General features: G+C 41.2%; 1 long non-coding RNA gene across 4 annotated transcripts in view; it reads right to left on the bottom strand.

Moving 5' to 3' along the window:
• Window positions 1-22585, bottom strand: part of LOC139754905 (uncharacterized) — a 280753-nt gene that overhangs the window by 49969 nt on the left and 208199 nt on the right. The window contains exon 4 of one of the 4 annotated variants that reach the window (XR_011713973.1): window positions 12357-12821. The exons of the other annotated variants lie outside the window; for them this stretch is intronic. This is a non-coding gene — a long non-coding RNA (uncharacterized lncRNA). Of the gene's footprint in view, window positions 1-12356; window positions 12822-22585 lie in introns of those variants that run through there. 4 annotated transcript variants of the gene reach the window in all.

Genomic DNA, 22585 nt, shown 5'->3' with positions numbered 1-22585 from the left:
AAAGCTAGAAAGATTCGAGTATTGATAGAGTGAGATATGAGGTGGTGAAGCATGGGGGTAGAGCTGCTGGGGAACGGATCTGAAAAACGCGTATGTCCTCATGAGAAAGTCATTCTGTGCTTGGTCACTAGACGGAAAGGCGTTCACTCCCCCGCAAAAGAAGAGAGAAAAGATATGTACGAATGACAAAGGGAGTATTACATGCCAGGGCTGTTGGCAAGGTATACGGCAGGAATGGATTAATCGTCTTCAAAGGACTACCAAACTATTGTACGTTACGAGCAAAGGTGGGTTTAGAAAGGGGAAATGGTGTATAGACTAAATTTTTACGGTTAAACAAGTGATGAAAAGAAATCTACAGAAAAAGTGGAAACGTGACAAGTATTCATATGAATTTGAAAATTGCTTATGATAAAGTTTGTATGGAATGACTCTGTGAAGCCTTTATTCAGTCTAATGTGTACAGAAAACTTCTAAATGTTGCTAAGAGCATTCTGTACAGTGGAGGTAATACTAATTGAGACAGTATTGTGGATATGATTGACTAGTTCAAAATAAATGAGGGACTATGTAATGCTAACATTTTTCACCACGATTTGGATGAAATATTTCGTGAAACAAGAGTGTGACAAGCTGATTGACTGTTGGGAACAGCAAAAACCATTGTGGAATACGACGGTCATGCTAACCCAGTTGTGTATTAATGACGTTTTGTCTGTTATTCAGAAAAGGAGTTGGGAAACAATGAGTCGCTTTGATGACGTTCGAAGAATGATGATGGCGAATGAAGAAAGTAAGAACAACATTGCCGTTTTCTGAATAATATCTGAAAAGAAAACGATGGGAAGTCTCAGTGTGACTGATATTCGTATGAATAAAAGAAAAGGTTTCAATAGTGTCAGTGAGTTGTGGTATCACGGGAGTGTGATGATCAGTGAGGACTGGGAGCAAGAAATAAGAGTACAAACGGGAGAAGAATTTAAGGTGTGATGAGGGAATGGGGAAAAAAGTTAGTAGATTGTGTAAGAAACTTTTACGATGATAAATCTTGACACTGTGTTTACAACTGACCTATGAGTGGTCGACCCGCATCAGCACGATTATTTTTCTTTCCTTTTTTTTATATATATATTTTTTTAAGCAGGCCAGTTTGATCCCCTAAGCACGTTGGTGGGATCCTTTCGAACAATGATACGACCCTTGGGTCAGGTCAAAGGTTACGCCATCATACCCAAGGATCAAACTGTCGTGTTCAAGCGGTTAAATGCTATAATGTATGTTGACCACACAGACAAAGTCGGTTCATCATTCACAATCTAAAATACGGACAGAATCCTGAGAGGACTTTACCAAGTACGTGTCCCCAAGCACAAGGACAAGGACGTAGCTGACAGGCAACCAGTTCACAGCCAATCAACGGACTTAAGGTATGACGTACGGTTGATATTATGTATTCCCTTAACTGCAAATAACATACAGAATATCATTGAGAATACTAAGCTGGATCTGATGTATCTTGAATTTGTAAATTTAGAAGTAGAATTTGATTCAGAATTTTAGCCAGAATGCTTAGAGTATAATGATAGTTAGCATAAGAATAACGTTACCACAGACGGTTGGATCACGAACTAAAATCTGGCGCTTCACCCGAGCAACAAGATCATTTCCACACCCCAGACACGTTACTCCCACATTTAAGGTTTAGTTTCGTTGATTCTGTTACCCCAGTTTCGTATTCCTTCAACAGTTATACTGAAAGTTTGATGTTTTTTTGTGATACACACAACACAACCGCATTTATTCACGATACTTTTTTGAGAAAATTCTCTAGAATTGGAATGTTCGTTCAGATCAAGAGCAACGATGCTCACGAATCTTGGCGACCGATGTGACATGCCACGCACCCCGTCACCATGGCCGACATGCAGGATGAGAATGACAGATTATTAGCGACAGATCAACCATATCAGCCATGTAAGTCACTAGGAAAAAGATCTTTACAGTGATTTTCATTTCGAATATTCTGGAAAATGAGAGCAACTTATATATCAGCTTAAGTGTCTGTGATTTCTTAAACAAAGAGCAAATTTCTTGAATTCGCCATCCCGACTTACTAAGTTGTATCTTATATACCTAAAAAAAGAAACATTATGTACAGTTTATCCACTTAACGTGCAGATGTTTTACGAGACGATATATGAATATTCAGCCAAGTCCCATCCATATAGAAATCCTTATTGTTCCACCGTCATTTAAGGTCAGATTTCCACTGGCGTAATAACACATGGTGAGTCATGAACAAGATGAAGTGCAGACCATATGGTCATGTGTGTTGATCATGACGTTTCGATCCATGAGCACGACGCCACAACGCATGGTTAACATAGCATGACCCTTTGACCTAATCCTTATGGGTCAGGTCAGAGACCAGGAAGTTATACGCAAGGGTCGCACTGTCAAGGTCAAGGGTCTTTTCGTCGCGCTTATCAGGTCAACCTTGCCTACATGTGATTCAGAATGAAGATATAGGAAAGGTGAACTACAGACACACACACACACACACACACACACACACACACACACGCACACACACACACACACACACACAGTGTCAGAACCACACTTTTGCTTTAGTAAACTGTCAAGGACACAAAGTCCTTACTAAAAACAGACTTTTACAATGCTCAAAGCTACGTTCCGAAACACACACTTATACTCACACACCAACATACACTCTCGCAAGATACACCTTCGTAGATACACACACACACACACATATACACATCCATATAATTGCACCTCTTGTACACACAGACACACAGCTACACCTGTTAGTCACAACACATACACAGTGACATCCAATTAGGGCATTCAGTTGTCCGTGCCGTCTCAATTAATAGAAAAAGTAAACACTTAACAATTAAGTGAATTATAATTGCAAAATAAACCACGGATGCGAAAAAAAATAATAAGCACACAAAAAACAAACACAAGAATACACTTACAAAATATCACCCACTGTTATATACACGAACCAGACACGAATATAACGTAAAGACAATCACGAACAAACATTCACAAACCAAATATAATACGCACACTCAACTCATCAACATACTTGCATGTCCACACGTACAAACACAGTCACACTTACCAACACAGACAAACACACTTCCTCACACACACACACACACACACACACACACATAAGCGTACTTATACAAACGTCCAGAAGCAAAGACATTCACACACAAGAGCACCTGAAAAGCACATTTCGAAAAACACTTCCGTTATATCCTGTTCACAAAAATCTAAAATATCTCCTCCTTTGTTTTATCTCGCTAATGAACACCATTTCTGCCGCTTTTTTTTTATCACTTATTCAAAACTTTTTAATAGAATTCTGGTAATCATTTTACTGATAAATGTTGCATGTTGACAGATGAACCATTTTCCAAGTGATGAAGTTAAGGTGGCCCACTGCTTAATTAGGCGCTTCACTGTGTATCGATTGTGTGGCCACAATTGCATTGTGCTGTTTGGCATGTAAAGTTCATTTGCCGCTAGTCAAATATGGACAACATTATATATTAACATTCTACCACATTTTTTCCCCTTTTCTGTGTAACCATTTCATTTCATGATTTCTGGATTTTATGAATTTACATTTTTTTTTTCAGCGTAACCAGATTTGTTTATGATATCTGATTTTCTACATCTATATTCAGTGACCTTTTTTCATGTTGTACAACGAAATTGGTTTAATTTAGTAAAAATGCCTGCGTTATGCAAATATGGGTTATGGTCTCTTAGATATCTGTTATTCTGTCTGTCTGTCCTCGCCGATGATACAGTTGCTAAGTGTCTTCTTGTCTGAATGAGTAAATCAAAATATATCCTCATGTACACACAGACACATAGAGACACGAAACTGAACACACACACACTCACACACACACACACACACACACACACACACACACACCAACAAAATTGAATATTTACAAACAAATGTAAGCAAAGACATTCACACACAGACATTAAGATATCCAGCAAAGACATAAACAGAATACTTAAAGGTCTTGACCCACACAAGGCTAATGTCTCTTGATGAAATTTCACAATGAGTGCAGAAGATGTGTGCAGATACGTTAGATCAATTTCTTGAAATACTCTTCAAGATGTCGTTGGAGAGTACCAAGGGAATGGAAAAGGGCAAGAAGGAAAGATGCGCTGACTACAGATCGGTCTCGCTAACGTTTGTGGTCTGTAAACTTCTAGAAAATATGATTAGAAAACTAATGAATGACTCTCTGCAGAAGAAAAATTACCTAAGTGAGAGACAACATGGTTTTAGGGAAAGATGGTTTTGCATAACAAACCCCCTAGATTTCTACGAGAGAGTGAGCTCTGTCTTGTACATAAAGAAAGGCTGGGTGGAGTGTTTGCATCTAGAATGCCATAAAACATTTGATACGATATAGCAAGGAAGACTGATTAAGAAAATGGATCACCAGGTAGGAATAAGGAATAAACTCCTTTAGTTGATGGACTTTCTCTATGGAAGAGGACAGAGGACGCACATCAGAGGATCCTTCTTTGAATGGATTAAGGTGACCAGCAGAGTGCCACAAGATTCTGTTCTGGGATCTTTTCTCTTCTAGATCTATGTAAATGACTTGCAGGAGATGCAAAAGTCATGAGGGAAGTGAAAAGCAAGGAGGATTGCTTCATCCTACAAGGGGACTTAGATCGACCCCAAAGTCAGTCTGATGTATAGTTGATGAAATTCAACTTGAACTAATGTAAAATAATGAGGATGGAACAGAGTGAAAAAGGTTCTTAATACGATTATCATTTTGCAGGAAATAAGCTACAGGGTTCTGTGTATAAGAGGGACTTGAAAGTCAACAGCGTCCCTCATCTGTCGCCCAGAGTCCCAAATTAGGAGAATAGTAAAGGAGATAAACTGTATTCCGGCAAATATCAGAATAGCTTTCAAGTATGGGTGAGAGGAATATTTAGCAAACTGTTCATATCCTACATAATGCCAAAAATTGAATATGTTTGTCAAGTTTGGTTGTCACACCTATAAAAAATACATAGAACTAATAAAGAGACTCCAGAAAAGGGCAACAAGATTATGCCGGAATTAAAAGAGCTAAGTTATAGGGAAAGGCTAAAGGCTTTGAATTTGACAACCCTTGAAGAGAGAAGAGATAGGGTGACCTGATCACAATCTTCAAGTTTTTAAAACAGAACGATGACGGGGACAGTGTACAGTTCTTCGAAAGATATAGGAAGAAAGCAACCAAAGAAAACAACATGAAATTGAGCGAGAGCATTTTTTAAAAAGATACAAAGAAGTACTTTTATAGTATAAGACTGGTAGGTGAACGGATAAGAATTACTGATAACACTGTTAATGCAGACAGCAGACATGAATTTAAGAAGTGTGATAGTAGAGAATGTTCAAAAGATGGGAACCCACGTGTGCAGAACTCCCTCTCCGTACGTTATAAATAGTGTGTGTGTGTATGTGTGTGTGTGTGTGTGTGTGTGTGTGTGTGTGTGTGTGTGTGTGTGTGTGTTTGTGCGTGTGTGTGAACACATACACAGGAGCAAAGATATGGCGCATATACACAAGGTTAAGAAGACAAGGCAAAACGAGAGTAATAGTCTCACTCGTAAAACACATCTAGTAATCACAGGTGTTTATCACACACATTCATGCATGTAAGACAAAAGAGAAGAGAGGGAAAGAGCAAAGAGCACAGTCAGAAAGGAGGAACGAGATACATCAAATGAGGCAGGATTAGGAAACAGCCCTGTCATTACCACAGAGATCAAGAAGGTTATAGAAGGACATCTCAAACTTAAGGTAATCTATACAAATGCAGATGGAATCATAGTGAATGGTAAAGAGGTGGAATTCAAGGATCGTGTCAGGGAAAGTGCACCTCATATTGTTGGGGATGTGGAGGCATCACTCAGAGACATCAGTGTCCGGACGGATGCGTGGCAGTAGGGAGGGAAAGTAAATTCAAAGGACAGGGAGGATTGATACAGCCTTACGTTTCAGGAATTACAAGAATGTAGTCCTTTCAAACTACACACAATGGGATGCGCAACTGTAGGAAAGAACTGTATAACACTATTGGTATTATTTGATCCTCCAGAGAAAATGAACAGACTAAAACAAACATACAATGACAAAAATAAAGGAACAATCAGGATGGTAAATGAAGCAGTAAAACATACTCTTGTCGGAGATGGAGGTATTGATAAAGGAAAAATTCAGTCATAAAGAGAGAGACTGAGGGAATCTAGTTTCTCACGGAGACAGAGTCACAGGAGCATAAGTTCTTAGACTGTGTTCAGGAAAAGTTTCTATAACAGAATGTCAATGAATAGACTAGGATGATTGCGACTAGTATACCATAATTACTCAATCTGATCTTCGCAAATATCAGTATGAATATTGAGAATATGATATGTAATAACACAACCTGGAAAAAGAAATCAAGTTTGATTATTAGATGATAAATGTAGTGATAAAAAGATCTTCATGTGATTTATGAATAGGAGTTACATTCATGGAAGCAAAACTGAACGATTTCAGTTGTAACATTAATTGGGAAATTTAGTTTGGTTGCCAGGAACTAGGGCTGCTGCTGTAAGGTTCTTTGATACTTATACTGAAGGAGTAGGAACATGGGACCTTGTAGCCTTGAATAAGGAGGGAAGTTTAAGGAACACGGAGGAATGGTTCAGTAAAAGATGCCAAAACCAAAGGAGCCTCGAGATGTGCTGCGATGAAGATATAAGCAACACTCACCAAGCCAGGAGTTTTAAGATATATGAGAGCAAGGAAAGATGAAAGCAGGATGATATAGGAGGAACAAAGAAACCTGGGAAAGACTAATGTGGACAAGACATAAGAAAATCTGGAACTCTCCCATAAATTCATCACTAGTTAATTATCAATTGACGAGCAGTTAATAAGGCTTAGAGATTTGTCGAGAATTGTTGTTGAAGATGCTGTAAGGATATGTGAGGAACTGAAAGTCAAGTTCAAAAGTGTCTTTTACAGTGGAGGACATCATCGAAATGGAATTGGTAGGAAGTCCCAGACAGCAATGATATATGTAGAAGACATCAACAGAACACTAAATGGTCTCGAGCAATAAAAGGTTAAAGGCCCTTAATCTGTCTGTCATGGAAAGGAGAAAAGTAAGAGATAAAGCGAATACGACCTGGAAATTTTTAAACCAGTCTGGTGAGGTTTGTAGTGAAACTTGTCAGAAAAATATGGAAGAAAATACTTTTATCTTTTATACTGAAAGTCTGGTGGATGAATAGAACAAAGTGAGTGAGGAAAAGAAAATGAGGACAGCGTACAAAAGTTTAAAAAGTTTTTGTATTATTGTAGAAAAATTTCAATTGGTGGGGCCACAGGGGTGAATAAATCTTTCCCTGTGCCGTACGAACTATACACAGAGCATAGTTAAGTATCTCACTCAAAAGTCCAACCATATCAATGCTCCTACTTTATTAACTGTGCAGCTGCAGTCCTGAGCCTGTGTGAGGCAGAATCTTTAATGCTCCCGAAAAAGAAAACATCCTTTTTAAACACTGGAAACTTCAAAGGGATTATGTGACCACACCGTCCCTCACTCTCTGCCTGTGTGTCCCGCCCCAACATCACTCTCCATATACTTCTGCCACTACTCCTCTACTTCCGTCACTTTCCATATATTTCTGCTACTCCTATACCTCCGCCACTCTCCCTATGCCTCAGCCGCTCTTCTTATACTTCTGTCACTCTCCCTATATCTCTCCCACTCTCTCTATACCTCGGCCACTCTTCCAACACTTCTATACTCAGTAAACCTCTGTCAATTTTCTTATATCTCTGTCACTAATCCTGTTCCTCACACTCTCCCTTTACATCTGCTACCCTTCTCATATCTTTGCCACTCTTCTTTTCCCTCAGCCAGACGTTTCTCGTTAATCTACAGTTTTCAGCGGCGAGCTCTACGTGTTAGCCCGGCTTTTGGTAAGATCTCTTCGTAAGTACTTTATAAGAACTCTTACCTCTTTCCTCTCCCCCTGCACGACTACCACTCTCCCTGTACCTCAAGCCTCTCCCTCTCATCCTGTACCTCAGTCATTCTTTACGTACATCTGTTACTCTTCCTGCATCTCTCCTGCTCCTTCTCTTTCTCTTTCTCTTATTCTTACCTCTTCCATTTTTTCGTTATCTCTGATTCCCTTCCCGTATTTTTTTCTTTTCGCCATTCTTTCCGCACCTCTGACACCCTGCCACTCTTCTTGTACTTTTGCCATTCTTCCCATATGTTTGTCTTTCATCCTGAGTCTCTGCTCCTCTTTCTCTATACCTCTGCCACTCATTTTGCACTTTTGTCAATCCTCCCTTGACTCTGCCACTCTTCCTGTACCTCTGCTATGCTTCATGTACTTCCATCAGTCTTCGAACACACACCTGCGTTCCTTGCCCTCCTCAATCCGTTGTTCCTCGCTCCTCCCAGACAAACTCCCTTGATCCCAGCACGCCTTAGACAATCCTTTGCACCTTGCCCTCATCATACACCCTCCCGTGCTCCTCTCCCACGTTGGACGCACTCAATTCCTCCTCTCGCCCACTTCAGACTCACACTTCCTCGATCCCAGCGCTCTTCCCAGCATTCCTCGCTCGTCTCAAGTGACCACTGGCAATCTTCCTCCCCTCTTGCCCTCCTCTTCCCCTCCTTCCCCTCACCTCATCAAGGTACTCCATCATTTGCTTCCTTCTTTATCTGGCTGCTTCTCATTTTACCAACTCCTCTCTTCCCATTTGCTCTCCCCAGACTCACTATCCACGCTCCATCCAGAAACACCTCTCTCTCTCTCTCTCTCTCTCTCTCTCTCTCTCTCTCTCTCTCTCTCTCTCTCTCTCTCTTCCTTTCACCGCCTCCTCCTGTCTCGTCACACGTTCTTCCCAGACTTCTGTTCTGTTCACGCCCCACACCCATCAATCCCTTCCCATTTCTTGCTCTTGCTACTCCGCTCCTCTCAACTCTCCCTTTTCCCTTCCCTTCCTTCTCTATTTTTCCCATCCTGTTTTCCTTCTCCTTTCCCCCATTTTCTCTCAGTTGTGGTCTTTCATTTCCCGTTTCCTTTGATTTCATTCCCCGCCATTCTTCTCCCCCAACCTCCTTCTCCTCGAGGTTTCTTATCCTTCTTCATCTCCCTCATACGTGAGCTCAACTTACTCTCCACTTATGCCCATCACCACCACTTCTCCGCCGCTGTCAACCTTGTGGTGGGTGGAGGAGGAATGAGACCCAACGTAGGCAACGTACCTGGTTCCTTCTGCGCCTCCTTCGAGGACTTGCAGGGGAGGAGGGAGAGGGAAGGCAAGATGACCACGTATGTGTGTGTGTGTGTGTGTGTGTGGGGGGGGGGGGGGGGTTAAAGGAAGAGAGCTGCCGGAATACGATGATTGCCAGGTTAGTGTGGAGGAGCCGCGAGAGTCGTCTCTTAACTCACAGTTCACCCAAGTCATACGTGCCAGAGGCAGCTCAAAAAGCGACTTCCTACGTTCTTTTTTTTCTCTCATTCTTAATCCCTCCGGTAAAGTTTCTGATCCTAAGAGCGTCTGGGGGTGGAAGGGGAATTTCCATGCCGTTCTTTAATTATCGATTTCCCGCACATACGGCAGTTGGGAGCTGTAATTACAAATTCTGTTTGAGTCTCGAGTTGGAGATGCCCTAAGGAACGATCAAGGGTAACGCTTCGGGGAAAAATTTAGGGCTGATGAAGGAAGGAAAGAAAAAAAAAAAGAAAGGATTTACTTCCAAGTCAGCTCCCTAATTGGTGGAAGGAGTTGACGACTAAGATCAGTGAAGACGGATCTGAAAACTCTGGAGGGAAGGACTGGTAACGGTAGTGGGGCGGTGAAGGGAACTCGACAGCTAATTCAAGAGGATTCGAGCAGGGAACATCGAGTTCCCGAGGAAGATACATCTCTCAGTGCTCTTTGCTGAAACGCTGGGAGGAGGAAATATAAAAAAGAAAAAGATGAGATGGTCTATTCCGAGAACTTCTTCAAAGGCATTGCGTGTCTATGGATGGCCTTCTTAAAAGATCTTTTTTCTCCTATTTTGTTCCAAGATGTGTAAAGTAAGGAGAGCTTGGGGGTGGGGAAGCCAGGAGTCTGTGGGAGTCTCCTCCTGATGGACCACTGAAAGGAGCTGGTTCACGTCTTTTAATGGTGTCTGAATGCAGAAGAGCGAGTTTGTGATACCGAGTATTTGTTGAGGGTATGAAAGGCTACGGGAGTGTGTTTGTCTTGTAGGCGTGTTTCGTGTATTTGTTTGTGTGCATGTATGAAGGTGTGTGTTTTCGCGTGTGTTCCCGTGCATGAGTATTTGTGTTTATGTGTACGTCTGTAAGGGTATGTTTGTGTTTATGTGTACGTCTGAAAGGGTATGTTTGTGCTTAGAATGACTAAAACATCAGAAATTAAGATTATATCAATATCAAGAAGAACAACAGTAGTAGTTATGATACTACTACTACTACTAATGATAATGATAATGATAATAATAATAATAATGATAATAATAATGATAATAATAATGATAATAGCAATAATGATAATAATGATGATAGTGATAAAGATACTGCAACTACTACTTCCAATACTACAGCTACTAATACTACTACCACTGCTAATACCAATAGTAATAACGATAATATTAACATGGTTTCTTGAATGCTGAAAATGTGTGTGTGTGTGTGTGAGTGTGTGTGTGTGTGTGTGTGTGTGTGTGTGTGTGTGTGTGTGTGTGTGTGTGATTGCCTATTTGTACGCAGTACGCGGAGGGAGTTTTACACTCATGGGGCCCCTTCTCCCATACCTTCTCTACTACTTCTATATATTGTCCACATTAACTATGTCCTACAGTTTATGCTATTCATACACCACTCAATACTTGCTTTCCAATATAAGGTTTTAGCTCAGTTTTATGTTACATCTTCTGGCTCTTCTATCCCACCATAATCCTGTTCACTGTCTACGTCATCAGTCTGGTTTAATAACTTCCAGGTTGTGGTTAGGTCACCCCTCATTTTTCTCTCATCCATGGTGGAAATATTTAAGTCCTCTGACCTTTCCCTGTAACTTAGATCTCTTAGTTCATTGCCGCGTTCCTCTGGACTTTCTTTCGTAGTTCTTTGCTATTCTCCAGGTACGTTGACCAAGCTTGAGCAGCTTGACCAAGCTTGACCTTATGTGGGACGTGAACAGCTTTCTGAATAATCCCTTGTCCATGATCTTTGGTGCCATACTTATATTTGCCGGTAGACGGCTGGTCTCCTTAGCTATTCTCCTAACGTGAAAATGTGGTTCCTATTTGTGTTACGGGAAGAGAGTTTTACACTCCCCCGTGCGCACGTATATTTTGACTCATCATACTAGGGTAACATCCATTCTTTCTTTGAAACTCAAAACATTACGGAAATAGCTAAATCTGCCTCTAAGAAACTGGAAGTCCTATCTAGATGTCAAAATTTCTTTTCCTCTAAATAGTTACCCTGTTTATAGAAATGATTGATACGTCCTTGTGTATGATTCCGTTCTCACACCCGCGTCACATGAATACTGTGTGGCCGTTGGCAATTCAGGGAGGTGCAGTTTTGATGACTGTTTCGTTCCCGACACCTCGAAGCTTTGAAACTCTCTACCGTCTCATGAGTTTCCCATTCAAGGTTTCCCACTTCCTCCATAATTCGTGAATACTTTCCCTTGTCTCTTTAATTTCCTTTTCATAATTCTCTCTGTATTTCAGTCAAGGCCCGGCCTTGATGTGGACTTTTGTCCTTGACTGGAGCCTCCAACGTAAAAGAATGTATATACGTCTGGCTCTGTCCGTCTGTCTGTCTCTGTTTGTCTGTATGTACATTTGCCCTTGTGTACAATGAACCTCTTTGTTTCACCATTGTGAATACCAGGTAGTGTAGATTTTAGACCCATTGCATCTTATATTTTTTCGAAGACTCATCTACGAAGGCATTTCAAGGTCGCTAGAAATTCTTGAGAAGTCCGTGTACCCGCTCCCATCCAGGCATTCTTGTCGTACAAATGCATTCGCTGTGACGAAGGAAAACCCGAACACCCGAGGGACCTGGCATCTAGAATGCCCGAGTTTAGGACATACTGTACACTTGCTAAGCATGCATTATCACGTACACGACCCACACACAAGCATCTCTCATATCATCTGACACTAACCACGGCAGAAGGACACACGCACAAGGAGGTCAAAGACTTGTTACCATCCTTACTCTCGTATTGTTATCAGGGTTCTGCAGGCGGGCAAGTGAACTAGCTGATACAAAAAACTAAGAGCGTCTGTGAGAATTCTTCCATATGTTCTTCACTTGAATTTGTTCTGAAAGGGTTTGTGTGTAAGAGATCGTCTGGTTAACTCCCACAACGATCCTCGTCTGACAGATTTCCCCTGAGATACTCGTCTGACTGACTCCCTCAACCATCCTCATCTGGCTGACTCCCTGGGAAAAACTCTGGCTGGATGACTCCCTAGCGATCCTCGTGTGACTGACTCCCTCACAGATCAGCACCTGGCTGACTCACTCATCGATCCTCGTCTAGCTGACTACCACACCGATCCTCGTCTGGCTGGCTCCCTGGACGATCCTTGTCTGACTAAGTCCCTCGTCGATTTTCATATCACATGTCATTCGCGCACCGATGCTTTCAACTTCACTATAAGGAGAGTAGGTTCTAAACACAGCTGCGAAAAAAAAAAAATAATGTTGGTGTAAAACAATAAAAAGACGTTTGAAAACAACACTAACAAGAGGACTGTTTGTAAACATCACTATCAAAGGAACCGTTTGTAAACAACGCTGTCAAAAAGAACTATTTGTAAACATCGCCGACAAAGGGACTCTAATTGTAAATCTTATTGAAGCAAAAAATTATTCACAAATTAGTTTATGAAAACTGACTGCATGAATGTCGTGATGCCAACACGCATGACTGACGATTACACGAAGCCAAAATGCTCGGTACTCAGGAACAACATGAAGGCCCTCCCTCTAGTGCGTCGCCTGCTCTCCCTTGACTGGGGAGGAGGACCACATCATTCTCCCGCTAGGTCGCAAGGTCACTGCCACTCCTTCAGGAGAAATGAGATGAAAGACAGGTAAATCTACCATCCCCGCTTGATGTCCCTTTCCGTCGGAAGCAAAATGATTACAGTGTGCAGAGAGACGTACGACACCAGATGTCTACTTGCGGACAGGCATATGACATTAAACTACCACTTACAGACAGACAGACCTGTGACGTCAAATAACCACTTGCGGAAAGAAGTGCGACATCAGACAACCACTTGCGATCAGACGTAAATCAGACAACCATGTGAGGGCAGACCTATGATATCTGAACCCTGAGTATATGCCAAATTGTCTTTAAAGGATCCAACTTCTTGTTGTTCGTCCTTTTCTTTTTTCGCTGAGCATAAAGTGAGTCTTTAAGCTATAGTAACATCAATGCTCAAGTATCGCCCCACAACACAGGCGAATAAAACATCAGACGAACTTCAGAACAAATGTTTTAACATCCTCGATGAAAATTTTGTACAAATTCACACTTTTCAGAATTTGACCACAATGTTTCCAGTTCTGTTTGGAATCCTCCTTCCTCTCCCCCTCCCCGTGCCACACTTCACCCCCCACCCCACACCCCGTCCCATTCACCCCTCCCATCCCCCAAGTGTCTGGGTCGTCCTCCGGTGCTGGGGTTACCTATACAATATTCATAGAGACGAGGCTGATCTTCGGATATTCAGTGCAACGTTACGACTTGGAAGAAGCAATGTCTTAGGATGCATGAATGTTTGTCTTGCGGAAGCTTAGGAAAAGGTGAGTGTTCGATGTAAAGGTCTTCGTGTGTGCGTGTGTGATTATTACTACTGTCTTAAGTAGAGAGTTTTACACCAGTATTGCGCCATTTGTTGATTATATAGACCTTGTGCACACACACACACACACACACACACATATATATATATATATATATATATATATATATATATATATATATATATATATATATATATATATATATATATATATATATATCCCAGTCTAAGAAAGATGTGTGTATGTGTATTTGTTATCGCATATAATCTGCATACAATGGATAACTTAACACTCATGTGGCCCATTCTCTTTATTCTTACATTTTTGTCGTATGGATTTTAGAATTCACAGATAATCCTACTCAGGTTTACGTTCTCCTCGCTTGGCTTGTTCCAAGTGTCCACAACTATTGCTGGAGAGATGCTTCTTCACAATCCCTCCCTATACTTTTCTCGTCTAACTTCCAGTTATGTTCTCTTGCTCTGACTTCAGAGAACTTTTCTATGTTTATGTCCTCGTGGCCTCCTAGGAATTTGTATGAAGTATCCGTGTCTCCCCGTACCCATTCTTCCCTCTCAAGGTGGGCACAGCGAGAGCCTGCCTCCCCTCCTCGTAACTCGCCCCACCTATACCATTATTGATGCATTCCTTTACACCCTTTCTGGTAGTTGCATGTGAACTCCTCAGGGACGGGTACACCAGAGTGCTGCGGTATACTGAAGCATATGGCATATGTTAGGTGTATATTCCTCAACATTTCAGTGTATATGTGCGTACGTGGGGGACTATTTTCACGTTTGCCAAAGTATAGTTTAGATCCTGCATGATCCTTCTCAGATGGCTTTTCTTGGTGACGAGTTTGGCTTGATTTCAATTCCCAAGTCCTTCCACATCGTTCCCTTTGCAATACCTTTCTCCCATTATGATACTCTGAGTGGTTGGTTTAATCCTTTTCCCATTTTCATAGCTTCATTCTCTGGACAAAAATTTCACAGACGTCTGTTCGACCACTGCAATATTTCGCATTATCAATTACATTGCGCTCCTCCCATAACGCTGGCATCTCAGCAGAAATATTTACCTATGACTCTGCCTTATCTGCCAAGTCATTTACTTGACCTGTAATAGTAACATTTCTAGCAGTGAGACATGAAAGAGCTGGTAATTTGTCACCCTTACTCACCTTGAGAAGATTCTGTTGATATACGTTTTCTGTGTCAACCCTTGTCGGACGCCAGCAGCTTGAATGTGTAGAAGTAGTGTCTCTCAGTCTTCTCTGGGAAACACTGTCTAACGCTCTCTGCAGTCTATCATGGCAGTCTATCAATAAAGAGGTCACCTACCCGACCCTTTTTTTTATAATTCTGCTTACAATTTTTCATAGAAATCCAGCACATATTTTCTTTCTCAATTCGCTTTGTTTTCTGCTCAAGCAGCTTAAGACAGTCGGGAATGCTCTATCTGTTTCTTGATTACCTTTTCAAATGTCTTGCATTCCATACTCGTTAATAATGCTGAACTATAGTTCAATGGCACTTTCCTCGTTTTTACAATAACATTGCAGTCTCTCTCGTTAAACGAAGATCTTAAACACTGTCACAAGTGGTTTGCCATGGGTCTCCTCGCCCTTTTCAGGAACAAAAGGCAAAATGTTATTCAGTCAATGGGTTTTATGTTGGTCCAGCTCTTCATGCGTCAACTTCCTTCTAGCGGATTTACTTGTATAATCTCCAGGTTACGTCTCTTCTGTGGCTATTAGCGAAAGGACGTCCGAATCTTTTGCAGTAAACTCATTTTAAAACGTCACGTTCAGCTTTTCACAAACATCCTTGTATGTGTCAATAACTTTGTCTTCTGACCTCTTCAGTTTCATCATTGACTCCTCTACTATCAGCCCATCAACAATTTTTCCCCACAATGTATTGACTATAATGTGCATTGTTTACCATTAACTCTCAGAACGTCATGGTTCAGTTACCATCAGGGTTAGTCTTACCTCTCTTCTGGCCTCTCTTTTCCTGTTCGTGTTATGGTACATCCACCCGAGTGACTTACTCTCGGTTACTGTGCCATTACTTCAAGTTCCCCATCTGCTGGTGGTCAACGTTTATAAAACACGATCCTTTTGTCGTTGTTTCCTCTGATCTTGACAATACTGGACAGAAAACTGCCCCTTGTTCTTTTTCTCTGTAATTTCTCCATTTTTCTATTTCTTCCCTTCTTCTGATGTTTATCGTTTTTTAACATTTAACATAATTCTCTGTGTCTGCCAGCTTATAGAAAAGATATCTACATTTTCTTTCAGTCTAATATAAAGCTTCAAGTGAGCGGCTCTTCTTAGTACTCAGAGTATCAACCCATTCTCCTGGTCCTGTCTATATGTACACTCACTTATATCAGTATATATTTTTTGCATCTATTGTATATATATATATATATATATATATATATATATATATATATATATATATATATATATATATATATATATGCGTGGGAAGTAGCTGTCATGTAATAATGCACCGAAACCACAGCTCCCTTTCCACATCCAGGTAATTTAAACTTTCCATGGTTTACCCCAGACGCTTCACATGCCCTGGTTCAATCCATTGACAGCACGTCGACCCCGGTATACCACATCGTTCCAATTCACTCTATTCCTTGCACGCCTTTCACCCTCCTGCATGTTCAAGACCCGATCACTCAAAATCTCTTTCACTCCATCTTTCCACCTCCAATTTGGTCTCCCTCTTCTCCTCGTTCCCTCCACCTCCGACACATATATCCTCTTAGTCAATCTTTCCTCATTCATTCTCTCCATGTGACCAAACCATTTTAAAACACCCTCTTCTGCTCTCTCAACCACACTCTTTTTATTACCACACTTCTCTCTTACCCTATTATTACTTACTCGATCAAACCACCTCACACCACATATTGTCCTCAAACATCTCATTTCCAACACATCCACCCTCCTGCGCACAACTCTATCCATAGCCCACGCCTCGCAACTATACAACATTGTTGGAACCACTATTCCTTCAAACATACCCATTTTTGCTTTCCGAGATAATGTTCTCGACTTCCACACATTCTTCAAGGCCCCCAGGATTTTCGTCCCCTCCCCCACCCTATGATTGACTTCCGCTTCCATGGTTCCATCCGCTGCCAAATCCACTCCCAGATATCTAAAACACTTCACTTCCTCCAGTTTTTCTCCATTCAAACTTACCTCCCAATTGACTTGACCCTCAACCCTACTGTACTTAATAACCTTGCTCTTATTCACATTTACTCTCAACTTTCTTCTTTCACACATTTTACTAAACTCAGTCACCAGCTTCTGCAGTTTCTCACATGAATCAGCCACCTGCGCTGTATCATCAGCGAACAACAACTGACTCACTTCCCAAGCTCTCTCATCCCCAACAGACTTCATACTTGCCCCTCTTTCCAAAACTCTTGCATTTACCTCCCTAACAACCCCATCCATAAACAAATTAAGCAACCATGGAGACAACACACACACCTGCCGCAAACCTACATTCACTGAGAAACAATCACTTTCCTCTCTTCCTAAACGTACACATGCCTTACATCCTCGATAAAAACTTTTCACTGCTTCTAACAATTTGCCTCCCACACCATATATTCTTAATACCTTCCACAGAGCATCACTATCAACTCTATCATGTGCCTTCTCCAGATCCATAAATGCTACATACAAATCCATTTGCTTTTCTAAGTATTTCTCACATACGTTCTTCAAAGCAAACACCTGATCCAAACACCCTCTACCACTTCTGAAACCACACTGCTCTTCCCCAATCTGATGCTCTGTACATGCCTTCACCCTCTCAATCAATACCCTCCCATATAATTTACCAGGAATACTCAACAAACTTATACCTCTGTAATTTGAGCACTCACTCTTATCCCCTTTGCCTTTGTACAATGGCACTATACAAGCATTCCGCCAATCCTTAGGCACCTCACCATGAATCATACATACATTGAATAACCTTACCAACCAGTCAACAATACAGTCAGCCCCCTTTTTTAATAAATTCCACTGCAATACCTTCCAAACCCGCTGCCTTGCCGGCTTTCATCTTCCGCAAAGCTTTTACTACCTCTTCTCTGTTTACCAAATCATTTTCCCTAACCCTCTCACTTTGCATACCATCTCGACCAAAACACCCTAAATCTGGCACTCTATCATCAAACACATTCAACTGACCTTCAAAATACTCATTCCATCTCCTTCTCACATCACCACTGCTTGTTATCACCTCCCCATTAGCCCCCTTCACTGAAGTTCCCATTTGCTCACTTGTCTTACGCACTTTATTTACCTCCTTCCAAAACATCTTTTTATTCTCCCTAAAATTTAATGATACTCTCTCACCCCAACTCTCATTTGCCCTCTTTTTCACCTCTTGCACCTTTCTCTTGACCTCCTGCCTCTTTCTTTTATACATCTCCCACTCATTTGCATTATTTCCCGGAAAAAAATCGTCCAAATGCCTGTTGTATATCAACTGACTGTTACATTTCTTTCTTGTGTCTCCCCTGTTGATGTGATTATGACACGAAAGTCACTTGGGAACTTATCGTGTTTCACTTTCACCGTGGACTCATAGGAAAAAAAAGAAAAAAAAGAAAAAAAATATATATATATATATATATATATATATATATATATATATATATATATATATATATATATATATATATATATATATATTACAAATAGACATAGTGCCATGTGTTCTTGGTGAAAAACTAGATCCGTTGGGTAACTTTTTCCTTTATACTCAAAAACACTCTTCATGTACACGAAGAAATATTAAGGAATTAAAATAGCAGCAGACCACTGGGTACTTTTATAGCGGTTTATGATAGCTGAAGATTTCAGAAACTCACAGATTGGTGTGGTAAGAGTTAGGTGGTACGAAGATGATTCAAAGAGAATGTCCTACAAATTATCAGTGTGGCTAAGGAGGCGCAAATGATGCAAATCTTGGACTTGAAGCAAAAACATTATCAAGTCGTATTTATGGTTCTACTATCAACCACTTTTACTGGTAGATCAGTCCATATGTTAACAGTCCGGGTGAAGAATGAAAGAGCACCTTTTCTTCCTCTGTTCCTGGCTCTGTTTCGCTAGCACAGGAAAAGACAAACATGCGTAAGAATAAAGAGTTAGAACTTTGGAAGAACTACCACCAGATGCTGTCAAGAAGACTTTTATCACACTTCAATTATGGTTAGACAAATGCGTTAATGGAATCATCAGTAAGTGTATTAAGACTTCAAAAATAACAATATGATGTCAAAGTATTTCAACTATGGACTATCCAGCAGCTAAAATTAAGTCAAAATGTATATTCCTTCACTCCTTCCCATAAAATTTCCATATTGTTATATTCTCTCAATAATTCATGGTGCCGCTCCTTACCTAATTTCCTTTTTGTCGTGGAGGGAGCGGTTAGTGGATGGAGAGGTGCCATCTGCTTTACCATCCTGTTTCCCTGCTACTGAGACCAGGAATGATGAATCCTATTACTGTCCTCGACATAGACATTCTGTCATCTGTTCACTCCATGTAATCCAAGGACCTCTCTCCCTCCTCACCTCATCGACTCCTCTCACCTGCCACCTCACAAGCCCCTCACCTTACCATTCCTCACTCACTCATCCCTCACTCCAACCTTAGCACTCAGCTATTCCTCACTCACTCAACCCCTCACTCCACCCATAGCACTCAGCTATTCCTCACTCACGCAACCCTCACCCCACCCATAGCACTCAGCTATTCTTCACTCATTCACTCACCCCTCACTCCACCCATAGCACTCAGCTAGCTATTCCTCACTCACTCATCCCTCGCCCCAGACACAGCCTCTGACCCGACTCCTCCCTCTCATCTCCCTCACTCGCCACTCGGCAAGTGAGCCGCACGCTCTGGCTGAGTCTATTACCTTGAGAACCTGCGGTGATTACCATTTAAATGGATATCATCACTTGCACGTTTGAAGCCATATAGCTCCTGATTCCCTTCTCAAATTAGCTGTGATGACTATCGTCTCAGTTTTATGTCACTGGCGTAACTCGTTCGATATCGGCCGTCACCCAGTATTAAGATGGACTTGGCATTAGTGAACGATACGGGTCGTATGGCGACTGAAGATGGATAATGTGTGGCGCCTTGGTCTGTGTGACGGAGAGCTAGATAGGTATCTGTGTGTGTGTGTGTGTGTGTGTGTGTGTGTGTGTGTGTGTGTGTGTGTGTGTGTGTAGGTGTGTTATCACTATTTAAGTGTTAAGGGTAGAGAGCTTTACGTTCCTGTTGCCAAGTCTATTAACCATGTTTCTATTCCTTGATTCTATTCCACGCACACACACAGCTTAAGCCTGGTGTGTCTGAGTTAATATATTCTCATAGAAGTGATGATGATGATGATGACAAGAGTAATAATAATAACGATAACGGTAATAATAGTAATCATGATGATGATACCACTGCTACTGCTACTACTATTGATAATGCAAATAAAAATTATTGTAATAATGATAATAATAATAATAATAATAATAATAATAATAATAATAATAATAACAATAATGATAATAATAATGATAATAATAATAATAACAATGATATTAGTGATGATAATCATAATAATAATCATAATGATTTTTTTTTTTTTTTCCAAAAGATGGAACAGAGAAGGGGGCCAGGTGATGATATTCCCTCAAAGGCCCAGTTCTCTGTTCTTAACGCTACCTCGCTAACGCGGGAAATGGCGAATAGTTTGAAAGAAAAGAAAGAAAGAATAATATTAGTAATAATAGTAATGCTAATAATAATAGAAATAATAATAATTATGATAACATTACAACAATACAAATGATAATAATAAGCCTATACCTGACAGCATGAGACTGGATCTTAGTGGCTGATGCCTTTGTCTGTTGCTGGAGCTAACGCGTGTAAAGGCGAACATGAATGGAAGACAGATGATAACAAGAATGATAATGATAACAGTAATAATGATAATAATTAGGCCTCTGTCACAGCTGCCTGTGTAGTATGGCTCGATCAAAGGAGATGTAAGTCCTTTGTTCTCATTACATTGCCTTGTGTGTTCGTGGCATCTCAAGTGTTCAAATCACATGTTGAAATTCACATCCTCAGATGAACCCTTGTTCAACTGTCGCAATTGACAACTTTAACACACAGCGGCCTCACACTAACGTAGGTCAAAGGTCAGAGCGACCTATCCTCGGCTCTGTCGACATAGGAATAGCCCTTTATGTCCTTAGCGGCTGAGGTCACATCTTCGGGATTCCAATATGACTCCTAAGGACCGGGCCACGTGACCTAGCGTGACCGCCCATTTATTCTCCAGTCAAATGGCAGTTAGTCAGAGGTCCAGCCAATCAGGAGGCAGCCAGACGGTGCTCGATCACCTCGCTCCCGGGAGAGCGAGCACCTGGCCTGAACCTAAAGTGGCCGTCACAGCCAGCCAGGACCTGCTGCACCTCACCCCTCCACAGCGGCTGGCCTCTCTTAACACACAAGGTTGCACGAGTGTTCACACCTGCCTTGCCCCTACGCCAGAGCTTCCCAGGTAGGCTTTGTCATCTTATACTTGCGGTAAAGCGGGATATATCAGGCTCCCTTACTTACCACGCTACGTTAACTAGCTTCATTCTACCTACGCTGTACATAGCTGTGTGTGTGTGTATATATATATATATATATATATATATATATATATATATATATATATATATATATATATATATATATATATATATATGTATATATATATATATATTCCTCGCGTGTCGTAGAAGGCAACTAGAGGGGACGGGAGCGGGGGGCCAGAAATCCTCCCCTCCTTGTATTTTTTTAACTTTCTAAAATGGGAAACAGAAGAAGGAGTCACGCGGGGAGTGCTCATCCTCCTCGAAGGCTCAGACTGGGGTGTCTAAATGTGTGTGGATGTAACCAAGATGTGAAAAAAGGAGAGATAGGTAGTATGTTTGAGGAAAGGAACCTGGATGTTTTGGCTCTGAGTGAAACGAAGCTCAAGGATAAAGGGGAAGAGTGGTTTGGGAAAGTCTTGGGAGTAAAGTCAGGGGTTAGTGAGAGGACAAGAGCAAGGGAAGGAGTAGCACTACTCCTGAAACAGGAGTTGTGGGAGTATGTGATAGAATGTAAGAAAGTAAATTCTCGATTAATATAGGTAAAACTGAAAGTTGATGGAGAGAGATGGGTGATTATTGGTGCATATGCACCTGGGCATGAGAAGACAGATCATGAGAGGCAAGTGTTTTGGGAGCTGCTGAATGAGTGTGTTAGTGGTTTTGATGCACGAGACCGGGTTATAGTGATGGGTGATTTGAATGCAAAGGTGAGTAATGTGGCAGTTGAGGGAATAATTGGTATACATGGGGTGTTCAGTGTTGTAAATGGAAATGGTGAAGAGCTTGTAGATTTATGTGCTGAAAAAGGACTGGTGATTGGGAATACCTGGTTTAAAAAGCGAGATATACATAAGTATACGTATGTAAGTAGGAGAGATGGCCAGAGAGCGTTATTGGATTACGTGTTAAT

This window comes from Panulirus ornatus, chromosome 18, assembly GCF_036320965.1.
Source record: "Panulirus ornatus isolate Po-2019 chromosome 18, ASM3632096v1, whole genome shotgun sequence".
Taxonomy (NCBI): domain Eukaryota; kingdom Metazoa; phylum Arthropoda; class Malacostraca; order Decapoda; family Palinuridae; genus Panulirus; species Panulirus ornatus.
This window is presented reverse-complemented; position numbering and strand designations above follow the sequence as displayed.